The 13,402-nt window shown below is 40.9% G+C and overlaps 1 long non-coding RNA gene across 1 annotated transcript in view; it reads right to left on the reverse strand.

Annotated features, from left to right (window-relative positions):
- Positions 1–13,402, reverse strand: part of LOC138749397 (uncharacterized) — a 75,732-nt gene that overhangs the window by 46,686 nt on the left and 15,644 nt on the right. The window contains exon 2 of the long non-coding RNA XR_011348608.1: positions 9,884–10,067. This is a non-coding gene — a long non-coding RNA (uncharacterized lncRNA). The remainder of the gene's footprint in view (positions 1–9,883; positions 10,068–13,402) is intronic.

The raw sequence follows: 13,402 nt of genomic DNA on the forward strand, positions 1-13,402 counted from the left end.
ATCTGGTGCAATTTCCTTTTAAATATTATTAACTTTAAATGGAAAAGATCCATTTATCACCTGGCACACACTTGCACCTTTGGGAAACACTTATTCAGTTGGTTATTCATTGTTTCCAGAGTTTCAGTGAATCTAATAACAAGTCAATAGGAGTTTCATCTGTCAAATGTAAAATAATAAAGTTGGCTGCTGCGGTAGATGAATCAGGACTGTTAAAAGTGATGTTGGAGTAATCCTCTGAGGAACAGGTTCCTTTCTCTCAATATCTTCTCTCATTCACCCACAATGGAGAAGGCAGGTGATTTAAGTAAACAAATAAAAGCACTTCATTTATGCATTTAATAAAGACATTTCTTGACTGTGGTTTAGTCAAGGGACAGACAAGGCCAGGATGTCTTCACATTGAAACAATATATCATCAATTTTTAAAGTGATCCCAACCAATATCATGCAAGTTTTAGAGCTGGAAGTGAGACACAACCTGATGATTATTATAAAAGTTAGGGAGGCTGGAGAATCCTTTCATCACTCCGGATCCATACCTTTTCACTATTATCCCCGTCTACGCCTGGAGAATCCTCTCATCACTCCGGATCCATACCTTTTCACTATTATCCCCGTCTACGCCTGGAGAATCCTCTCATCACTCCGGATCCATACCTTTTCACTATTATCCCCGTCTACGCCTGGAGAATCCTCTCATCACTCCGGATCCATACCTTTTCACTATTATCCCCGTCTACGCCTGGAGAATCCTCTCGTCACTCCGGATCCATACCTTTTCACTATTATCCCCGTCTTCACCTGGAGAATCCTCTCATCACTCCGGATCCATACCTTTTCACTATTATCCCCGTCTACGCCTGGAGAATCCTCTCATCACTCCGGATCCATACCTTTTCACTATTATCCCCGTCTACGCCTGGAGAATCCTCTCGTCACCCCGGATCCATACCTTTTCACTATTATCCCCGTCTTCACCTGGAGAATCCTCTCATCACTCCGGATCCATACCTTTTCACTATTATCCCCATCTACACCTTCACTCTATCAGTTATGATTTTTCCAAAGTTACTATGGTACAACAGCGTGACTGTCGTTCTTTACTTTCAGGTAATACGTTAAAGTCATCGCAAGCATTGCTGATTTTTCCAATAAGCATTGATAATTCCTCCAAGGTGAATTCTTTGTAGCCTCCTTGGTTTCTTTGTAGCCTCCTTTGTTCAGTCAGAAAGTTTACAGGGACTGATATAGCACTGTCGGGGGAGAACGACGCAGTGGGATCAGTGTGGGGACTGATACAGTGCTGTCAGGGGAGAGCAGGGCAGTGGGATCAGTGTGGGGACTGAGATGGCACTGTTGGGAGACAGCTGGGCAGTAGGATCAAGTGTGTCGGGAGAGCAGGCAGTGGGATTAGTGTGGGGAATGATAATGCTGTTGGGGAGAGTGGGGCAGTGGGATCAGTGTGGGGACTGATACAGCGCTGTCGGGAGAGAGTGGGGCAGCAGGATCAGTGTGGGGACTGATACAGCGCTGTCGGGAGAGAGTGGGGCAGCAGGATCAGTGTGGGGACTGATACAGCAATGTCAGGGGAGAGCAGGGCTGTAGGATCAAGTGTGTCAGGAGAGCAGGCAGTGGGATTAGTGTGGGGAATGATAATGCTGTTGGGGAGAGTGGGGCAGTGTGATCAGTGTGGGGACTGATACAGCGCTGTCGGGAGAGAGTGGGGCAGCAGGATCAGTGTGGGGACTGATACAGCGCTGTCGGGAGAGAGTGGGGCAGCAGGATCAGTGTGGGGACTGATACAGCAATGTCAGGGGAGAGCAGGGCTGTAGGATCAAGTGTGTCAGGAGAGCAGGCAGTGGGATTAGTGTGGGGAATGATAGAGCTGTCGGGGAGAGTGGGGCAGTGGGATCAGTGTGGGGACTGATGCAGGACAGTCAGGAGAGAGCAGAGCAATGGAATCAGTGTGGGGAATGATACAGTGCTGTCATGGGAGCGCAGGGTAGCAGCATCAGTGTGGGAACTGATACAGTGGCATGAAGAGAGAGCGGGGCAGTGGGATCAGTGCAGGAAATGATACAGCAATGTCAGTGTTATACAAGGTAGTCTTACGATTTTTTGACACGATGGGTTTGTCAGAACGTGACCCCCCATTGTAAGTTGAAGAGCATCTGTATATAAAAAGGGTTGATTGAATCTACTAAAGAGCTGGGCCTAAGTGGCCCAAATAGCTGTGCTCTATTATTAAATAGTTCAATGGTATATGCCCACTAGAATTACCGAAGATAGGCAAGTTTGGAGAAGTTGCATATTTTCTTAAATGAATACTCGACTTGCCATCAGAAGAAACATAATGTTGATGGTACTTGGAATGAATGATCGAGCCTCAAGCAATACTCAGCAATAGCTATTTAACATAGCATCTCATCAAAGGGACCACTTCATCAGATCTATTGGTCGGAGATATACTTTGTGATATTCGGTACAAACTAATCATGCATTCTTTCATCTGTTGTTTGATAAATATGCTGGATCTGTTCCTTTTGGAGGATAAACATCACGCTGAATACATATACCTTTTTATTTTTCCACTCGATCATGGTTAAAGTCAGTACTTATCCAATCGTGAAAACCCTCACCACCCAGCATATGCTCCGCTCTCGCTGCTGCCATCAGGAAAGGGATGTAGGTACCTCAAGATTTACTCCACCAGGTTCGGGACCAGCTGCTACCCCTCCACCATCAGATTCCTTCACGACCAGATCAAACAGGGACTCATTTAAGGGCTCTTACTTGTGCACTTTATTGATTTTTGTTTTTGTTCTGTTTGTTTATATTTGTTACCAGTTTACAGTTTTTAAAAAACTTTTTGCACTCTGTCCACTTTATCTTTTGCACTACCAATTTGTGGCAATTCTGCAACATGCACAGGAAGAAGGAATCTCAGATGACAATAAATAGGCAATTCCCTAATTGTTCTTTTACGGGGTTTCTTGCTTGGCCATTTGAAAGGCAAAAAGGGGATATGAATGGCAGAATTTCTTCCCACAAGGACATTATTGAACTAAAATAACTATTGCAACAATCTGGTGGTCTCATGGTCACTATTTATTTTAGTTGGTCATTTATTCACTCGATTTTTAAAAAGCGCGGCGCAGTTGAAGTAGCGGTTAGCGCAACGCAGTTACAGCGGCAGCGACCAGGGTTTGAATCTGGCACTGCCTGTAAGGAGTCTGTACATTCTCCCAATTCTGCGTAGGTTTCCTCCGGGAGCTCCAGTTTCCTCCCACCTTTCAAAACATACCAAGGTTGCCAGTCAATTGGGCGGCACAGGCTTGTGGGCCAAAAGGGCCTGTTAAATTAAATTTAAATTGGAAATTTATTCTATATTATTTAAATTACTGAATTTAATCCTCTTAGATGAAATCGTGAGTTTTGAACTCGTGTATCTGAATCAAGTCTGGGCCTTTGGGTTACCAATGTTGTAACATTACCCCTATATTCTGATAAACCACCAATAATTCACTAAAAGGCTGAGCAGTGAAACAAGGAGAGCTTTTAATAGCTAGAGACTGAAACACTATCAAGCAGCCATTCACTTCCTTGACTGACCAGAGCAAAAGGAAAGGGGTAGCCTGCAAGGGGCTATGGGTAGGATCGGTCTCGGGAAGCGTGTCCATTCGATAGCTGCTAATCGTAGTGTAACAGAGGTTTACCACAATTCCAATAACCGAGACCATACCAGGCTCTTACTATCCCCAAGGTAATTTCAGTCCAATCATATGGTAAAAAAGAGTACATAATTGTTTTGGTATCGGTGTTCAAATTTCCAACCCCAATTTTGCAATCATTTATCATAGTTGCTTAAAATACCATGTTAAAGAAATGTTGCAAAAATTGCAACAAAATAGTAAGTTGTCACTTTTAGACAAATAGTTATATCTTGCACTTTCACCTAATGAAATTCATTACATTATTCATATTTGCTATTTAATTTTACTGGGTACGAACACAGCTGAATATGTCAGCTGTAGTGCCCAAATATTTGCCAGGGAAATTAAATGGAATGGGTCCAGTCTTGTTTAGTGAATCTGCTCAGTCATTTTTTTTTCAGAGAAAAAGAGGAAATAAGAAACAGAAAATACTGAAAACTCACAAAAGATTCATCCTAAGGAACGGATCGGAAGTCTTACGCCACTTTGATGATACTACTTCATGGGGCAAGCATTTTCCATCTGTTCAAAAGCCTGAGGCAAAACTGTTTCTTGTTATTTTCCTGCCTACAGTTCACCTAAACAAGTTTCCCAACAAGGTTTACTGCTCCTTACCATCTGCTTACTGGTCCCCAGCCACTTAATTACAACGTATGTGAATGCAGACCAGTGGCATTAAGGTACCAAGTTTCCTGTTTCACATTTGCAGGACTCTCGGGGTAAATTAGAGGTGCAAATGTAAGCATGGCTTCCGGCAAAATGATCAGGAATGAGGAATAGTAAGGTATGAAGATTGCTGTAAATTTGTGCCATGACCCCTTCATGGGACAATCATTCATTTGAGTAATTATCAGAATTTATGGTCATGAACATTTAATGAGATTCATTGTTTTCTGGCAGTATTATAGGTACTAAAATTGCCATAAATTACAATTTAAAAATAAATAAAATAGTGCAAGAGAAAATGAGGTACTGTCTGTGCATGATTGCATCAACGTGGAGGCCCCAGGATAGATTTTCAGAGATGTTGGCACCCTGGAACTTGAAGTTCTTAACCCCTTCCACTGCTGACCCCTCGATGAGGACTGGTTCATAGTTTCCTGATTTTCCCCTCCTGAAGCCCACAATAAGCTCCTTGGTTTTGCTAACGTTGAGTACAAAGTTGTTGCTGTGACACTACTTAACTAGCTGGAGGCTTCCTCATTGCCATCTGTGATTCTACTGAAAACCATGGCGACTTCAGCAATTTTGTAGATAGCATTGGAATTGCACCTATCACCCAGTCGTGCGTGTAGAGCGAGTACAGCAGTGGGCTAAGCATGCATCTTTGAGGTGAGCCTGTGCTGATTGACAGTGAGGAATGAGTAACTAACTCGATTTCTGATGAGGAAGTCAAGAATCCAGTTGCAGAGGCCCAGGATTTGGAGCTTGCTGACCAGTATTGAGTGCCTGATGCTGTAAAAAGATGAACTGTAATCGATAAAGAGTATCCTAATGTACATGTTTCTTTTGTCCACATGATCCAGTGAGATCTCATCTGCTGTAGTGTGATGGTGACGTTAAGTGAATTACAATGGGTCCAGATCTTTACTTGGGTATGAGTTAATTCTAGCCATGACCATCCTCTCAAAGCATTTAATCATCGTAGATGTGAGTCCCACTGAGCGAGGCATTGAGGAGCTCACCCTGGGCTTTCGTATGATTGATGCCCTTTTGAAGCAGGTGGGAACCTCCAACTACAGCCATGAGAGATTGAAAATGTCCGTGACTACTCCAGCTTGTTGGTTGGCACATATTTTCAGTACCCCATCAGGGCCTGATGCCTTGCAAGCATTTACCCTCTTGAAAGAAGTTCTGATGTTGGTCTCAGAGACAGATATCACAGGGTCATGGGCTTCTGCAGGGATTCTCATTGGTATCGTTAAGTCCTTCTTTTCAAAGCGAGCATAAGTGGTGTTCAGCTGATATGACCTGCTTTCAGCTATTCATTCTTGAAAGCCTGTGAGAATGAGAGCTACTGGGAAATTTGTCATCTCACTCACCCACAATAAGGGCTTTGCATCAATAGACTGGCATTAACATTGGATATATTATTACACATGAGAAGAATGATGTCTGTGTAAAATTTGCATGTTCTACCTGGGTTTCTCTGGGAGTTCCTGCCTTCTCTCACATTCCAAAGATGTGTGGGTTGTTAAGCTATGTGGGTTGTTGGACCTCTGCCAATTTCCCCTACAGTTGGTGACAGAGGAATCTGAAGAGAATATTGGGCAATGACAGAGAGGGAATTATCTAGGATTAGTGTAACTGGATGGTTGATGGTCAACACGGTCTCTGAGCCAAAGAGCCTGACTCTGTGCCATATTTCCCTATAACTTGTCTGAATGTGCTTTAAATAAGGAAACGTGCATTAGGAATCCATGCTTCACCAATTGTGGATCTGCTCTGCCACTGTGCTGCCTGAGGATCAACAGCTAGAATCATTTGGTATCACAGCGTGTCTCTAAGCAATGAAGCCAGCAGTTGCACTGAACTCTCGACAATGCCTGGTCACTTCAGGTTGCCTTGGTGGGGAACTGTGTGGTCAACCGAAGCATAGTATACATGTGCTACTTTCAGGTGACTAAACAGAGATGGAGACTTCCAGTTTGGCATCGATACAATTGATGGGGTGTTCTCGTTCAATTGGTCCACTTTTTAACTCGTGCAGTCCAACTTTTGTAAAAGGAAGGACTTCCATTCCCTCAGATGCAGACTGGCTGAGATGTTGTGCAAAGGACTCTCAGGTGCCAACACATGATTTCTGGATGTTGTCACAAAGCATTCTTCCTTCAGAGTTTGATCCTTTCTGCCTTCCTTTCTTTTTAAAATATTTTTAATGAGTTTAACAAAAACCCTTGACACAAGGTATGCTAATAATAACATAAATTATATATATAATCACACAACAATTGTAAATTAGAAGAAAACCATAATTATTACATAACATTTCATTTAGGACATCAAATTCTATAATTATGATAATTAAACAATTAAATCGTAACTCATACCATGTCCAAAAATGATATTGAATGCAAATATTATTCAAATAATACATGTAAAATTCCCTTATATAAGATATTTTATATTTCTCTGATATGATCATGTTGTTCTATGATATGATCTGTAATCAACAGTCCTTTCTGTCTTCCAAGGGGAAGAAATCAAATGAATGTTGGTTTTCGAGGTGATATGAGCTTGCCTCTAACCATGTGAATAATGACTTCATGAACAAGAGGAGCAAAATGTTGGAGCATATTCCATTGCCATAGAAATCATTGAGTTCCTTTTGAGTCCAAAGCAGCTATATGATCATAAATCAAACATAATATTGGAATTAAATGCTCAGTAGATCAGACCATATCTTTGGAGGAAGAAATAAGGATATTTCTGGTCAATTACCCTTGCTGATTGGAAGACATTAATCTGAAATGTAAACCCTGAAGAATGCTTCAAATATTTTCCATGCAATTGTTACATTCGTACAGAGTGGGAAACAGCTTTTTCCCCAAGCCATCAGGCAACTGAACTTCCAGTACAGATGTGGATAGTATGTAAAAGTTAAAACCTTGTGTTTTTGATTCGTGGTTAATTTTGTGCCTGTTCCTTTAAGAAAAAAGTATTGTTTGTAGGGTTGCCACAGTAACTATGACACAATATGTCATAATATCCGAGCGGACTTGCATCTCATTCTTTGAGGAATTATGAAGGAGACGTAAGCTTGAGATACTTTTCTTTGAATTCATCTTGATTTGTCTTATTTTATCTTAATTTCATCTATTTCCTCTTGTATCTGTTTAAAGTTGAATATCATTATATCAATATACAAAATGCTTTCTAGTTATGAAAATCTCAATGCGAAGTTATGCAAAATGTTTATCTGTGTTATCAACGAATTAAAGCTGCATCTACAAAGTTTGGTTTATTGGATTAAGATAGTAATTTGGAATATCATCGCTCACGTTTCCTTGAAGATGACACGTTTTGAAATTAGGAAACCTTAGAACTTGGTACACTACATAGACAACACTTCCATGGACTTTCAGTTTATACGTCTTAATATTTTAATGTGTTATCAGCTTCCTTAACTTCTTTCTTTGGCTTGGCTTCGCGGACGAAGATTTATGGAGGGATATGTCCACGTCTGCTGCAGGCTCGTTGGTGACTGACAAGTCCGATGCGGGACAGGCAGGCACGGTTGCAGCGGTTGAAAGGGAAAATTGGTTGGTTGGGGTTGGGTGTTGGGTTTTTCCTCCTTTGTCTTTTGTCAGTGAGGTGGGCTCTGCAGTCTTCTTCAAAGGAGGTTGCTGCCCGCCGAACTGTGAGGCACCAAGATGCACGGTTGGAGGCGATATCAGCCCACTGGTGGTGGTCAATGTGGCAGGCACCAAGAGATTTCTTTAAGCAGTCCTTGTACCTCTTCTTTGGTGCACCTCTGTCTTGGTGGCCAGTGGAGAGCTCGCCATATAATACGATCTTGGGAAGGTGTGGTCCTCCATTCTGGAGACGTGACCCACCCAGCGCAGTTGGGTCTTCAGCAGCATGGATTCGATGCCTGCGGACTCTGCCAGCTTGAGTACTTCAATGTTGGTGATGAAGTCATTAACTTATATCTATGTAAATATGCTCTGTGGTCCTGGAGAAATGTTACCTCATCCTACTGTGCAAGCATGGTACGAACGGCAAATAAAGTTGACTTGGCTTGACATTTCCAGTATCTGCAGTAGTTTTCATAATTCCATTCTTAAGAGCTCCAGAATAAACTAAAATAGTTACAGCAACAAAACTAAAAATCTTTCTCTTGGTTTTGTTTTCCGATTCCTTCTTTCTGCCACTCTGTAGATGTTCTACATTTTTATCCCCATCATCAGGCATTTTTTTTTCTGGTTGTAATAATAAGTGCTGGGACCATCAAAAAATGCAATGATAAATCACACCTGTACAATGTACAGATTGAGGGAAACATTTGTCAATCTATGGGTGGCAAAATAACTATATTTTTCTCCCCAGTTTAATGAAGTGTTCTTTCTTAATCTTATGAATACTGAAAATATGCATAATAAATCATTTAAATTAAAATTTAGAAATAGTTCACTGTGTAATAAAACTTTGATTCTTCAGTGCTTTCATTGAATAAAATGTAACGTGATTCATTCATTAATAAGTAGCAACAAGCTTTACTCCCTATTTGTAATGTGATGGCTAGTGATTTTCTTTTAAATTACATTCCTCAGTATCAATTTTAATACTCCAAAAATTGTTCCTGAGCATGAAGAGGGATTATAGTATTGATAGGCTCATAACTAATCACAAATAATAGTTTTGCATTGCTTACATTGTTACTAAACTCAAATATTATTCAATTTTTTTGTGAAAGGGCAATTAAAATAATTTGAGAAGGCAAGGAGATTCTTGTTGACCAATCACAACGACAAACATTTGTACAGCAACTGTAGCAGGGTAAAGTATCCCAAAGCACTTGACATGAAATTTGCCATTGAGTACCACAAAGAGAAATTATGATGGGCATGGTTTTAGTCAACAGAATCTTTATGGACAACTGTGTGTCAATTAAATGGACCGGGCAGTTGTCCAAGTTCTCAACAAAATGTCGATTGTGAACTCAATAATGTCAGTTTACTCAGGGAACAGTCTACTTAAACAGCAATGTCAGTTGAACTTGTGAAGGAAACTCCCTGCTGAAACAGAATCGTCAAAGAGAGTGCAGTGAGTGTAGGATGGTAACATATTCATTTTAGTTATAAATCACACAAATACAGTCTCTTAGCTCAACTGATGGTAGAATTGCAACCTCTCTATCTCAGAATAATGGACAGTAAGTGCTGTCACATAGCTTATTTCTAGGAGGATTTATAATTGGGACACTTCTGTGCTGCTCATTGCCTTGTTAACCAAGTTCAATCCCACCTTCTTTAAGGAAGTTCATCCTAGTATTAGAGGGTGGTTAAAATTGGGCCTGTGGTGAATGTGAGCAGTGAGAGGCTTTGTGGAATAATTAGGCCAATGACCTGAATCACACTGCTTGCTGGTGAACTAATTATACTTGCGATCAAACTCTGAAGCAAGATTTAACTCCTATAATTTATATTATACTGTTGAAGGCTTACCTAATGAAGGTAACAAGATCCTCAGCAGTGACGACCAAATCAGTCGAGCATCTTTCCTTGTGTTAACACCATCAGGTGGAGAGGAGGAGTGAGGCAGGAATCAGAACAAGCATTGCCCACAGAAGGCTCGAAACATCAGCTGATCCAGTCAGATGTCAAACGCTTTGAATGTTTCTGAATGGTTCTACGTTTGGAAACATAAAACATTACACCCTGATTTTTTTTAAATTCATACAAATTCAAATTTAAAATATGTTGAAAATATTTTTTTAAACAGTAATTAAAAATTTACAATTTCTAATGGTTAAATTAATCCCTCAGTGTTGGGCATCCACTATATGGTAGGATCCCACCAGCCCCTGACACAATTTAGCAGACTCTCCATCATAAGGCCTGAGGAGTTTTTTTTTAAAGACGCACCACATGGCCATACAAGCCATTTCGAGTCGCTGGGGAGTCTCCAGGTTGAGTGCCATCTCAGGGCACTGATGTGGATTGGTTGCAGAAAACCGTCAGCAAGTTTGAGGCTTCACCACGGAGACTTGCATGCCCAGGAATTTCAAACTTGATGGCATTTGTGTGATTTTCTCCAAAAATTTGTTCAAAGGTTACAGTACTTTCGCTTTCCACGTATAATTCCCAGGTAAATTTTGGCTAGTGATTTTTTTTTTTTAACTACATTCCTCTTCAAAGAACAACCTTTCCATTTGTGAAAGTAGATTGAGAACGGCATTTTCAAAGCTGTGGTATTAATTCCCTGCACCATCTGGTGCAGGTCATGTTGAATACATGATCATTTACGGCCATCCCTCATGAGGGAAAAACAGGACAGCCATGCAGCGTGACAACAGATCTTTGTCATCTCCTGTTAACAGGAGTTCTTTCTACGGTTGCTTGTTTCATCTTACATTGCTGTGATAAGGACTGAAATAAACACAGGAGTAATGATACGAGAAGAAACAACAATCAGTAATTCAGGTATCACACAATGTCTCCTGAATCCTTGTCTTCAATATGAATTAATTGGAACCGACATAATATGGAAAAGGGCGCCAACATTTCCATCCCAGTGCCTACACAGAGACTGCTTTATCGGATGCCTTCCAGCACTGATTCCCACAAAGATGGCAGCACTTTACAAGGTCAGCAAACACGCATTGGTCCAATTTTGGATGATTTGGCATTTAGGCCAAATTTTTCAGTACAGAAAGTGTGTGACTTATGAATTTTAAAGGTTGCGGTGGTTTGAATCCGTACTTTCGATTTCGAGTTCCAATGTGTCCCTGCACTTGCAATATGTGTGGCTATTCCCCACACCCCCCCCCCCCCCCCCACCCCAGAAAAGCAGGAAGCTTCAAGTTGCCTTCTACCTCTTCTTGGCTCTTGGAAATACCCAAGTCATTTATATCTGGGGTATAATTTACACATTTAATATAAATAATTCTGTCTGATGGTGATGAGGATAAATGTAATATGTATAAACAATTGGGTATTTGGTGGCCTATTCATTTTGAACAATTAATAGAATCATGGACATTTCAGAACAAAACAATCTCTTTGCATGTATGCCATTCCCAGCTGTGTATTGGAACTATCAGCTCAAATCCCATGTTAGATCCCCAGATCCTTATTTGAAATTCTGCCTGGAGACTACTCCAAAGAAAAGCAATCAATTTTCTCCGCAAAGTGATTTATCTTCAAGCTGCGGAGAACGCCACAATCCATTTCCATTTTAAATATTATTGTCTCCTAGTAAAGTAATATGTAGTGCAACTTGCTGCGTGAATAAATAGGCAAGTACACAATGCCATGAGTGGTGAACTGGTGAGATCACAACATTAACTATGACATATGGAGCTATAAATTATTCACATTCAGAAGGCATACATCATCACCAGTGAAAACATGAAGCGTTTTCCTACATTTTAGAGAGCAACCTTTGCAAACTAACGTGAAGTATTCAGTAATGATGTGTACCAGTAGAAATGGCCATGGGTTGTTCCTTCCTTTTGCCACATCTCCTTTTCTCAATCTTTCCTCCATTCTTATCCTTCTCCTTTGTTTCTTCCTCTCTCCTTTACTCTTGCTCTTTTCCCTTTCGCATTCTTGTATCTCTCATGCCTACGTTTTCCCTGATGTGCCTTTTCACTCCTTACTCCCTCTTTTCTCTATTTCTCCATCCCTCTCTGCATCATTTCGCCTTTTTTATAGTGGAAAGAAAGCAAGATTAATGGCGGATATTCTCTGCCTTTACATCGCTTCACTTACCTTCATAAAAGCTCCAAGGGCGGATTATTCGGCAGGCGAACACCGATCCGTCAAGAGGGGACACTCAGAGGTGGAGTGAATCGCTCCACCTCCTCTATAAACGCAAAATGCTGCTGAAAGTAGATGCAAAGGAGCCACATCATAATGACCTCGTCAGCCCGCAACCCATGCGCGAATTTCAAAGCACTCAATGTGTTCAGATACAGGGCTATAGCAACCGTGATTGGTCTCTAATGGATCATTACTCCATTGATATGAGTGATGGCTACAGTTTTTTGTCCTTTTGGGTGGGAGGGAATGTCTCTATCAATTTTTCGCTTGCCAGTATGTATGTTTGACGTACAGTGACGAGCGGCGCCACCACTCACCCCGCCTCCCTCAGTTCCCGATTATGCTCTCCATAAAGGCAATGCTGGATCTGCATTATCGGCCATCTCCATAAAAGATAAATTCACCTTTTTTTTCCCTTGATCTGGGGTTGCACCATAAAAAGGCCTAGTGTCTCCTGCTTTCCTGCTAAAGTCTGTCCTGTTTATCCTCTCTGTCCTCCTTTCATCTTCAATACTTTTTCCAAGTGTCCGTTTGTCTGTTCCTGTTGTCTTGGAAAGATTGTTAACTTTTAATTTTCAATGATCTACACATATAGAAATATAAAATCTAAATGGAGGGAGGAAGAAACAATCTGCCTTTGTTAACACATGCAAAGCACAAAAGCTGCAACACTGTGGACTTGATACACCTGTTCTCCCATGTTAATGCTTCAGGGAACTCTTCAAAAAGTTCCTTTATTTTATTCACTTCCTTATAAATCTACATAGCTTCATTCTGATCATCTCAAACGCACTCATTAATTACAGAATATTGTAATTACTTGATAACAGATGCTGGAACTGGCTGATCGATATTTCTATGTTTTCACTTATTTAAGCAGGTATACTGTATGCCCAGGATTTATATCCAAAACAACAGTTTTCATAATAAGGAGAACCACTGGTGATTATATTCAGGCAGGAGCCAAAGTAATCAGAATGAATAACAAGAAAAGTGTTCGAGAAATGAAAGGACAAATTTTTTCAAGACTTAACGACTCCCACTTCATGGCATTTAAAGTGGTGGCAATGGAGATAACGGATAAAATTCCATGGTCCTCAATGACTGGAAAATGGCATTTTTCACCTAGCTATTTAAGGACCGAATGAGAAAGAGAAGAACTACACATCAAATAGCCTGTCACCAGGAACAGGGGAATGC

Source organism: Narcine bancroftii, chromosome 14 (assembly GCF_036971445.1).
Source record: "Narcine bancroftii isolate sNarBan1 chromosome 14, sNarBan1.hap1, whole genome shotgun sequence".
Lineage (NCBI taxonomy): Eukaryota > Metazoa > Chordata > Chondrichthyes > Torpediniformes > Narcinidae > Narcine > Narcine bancroftii.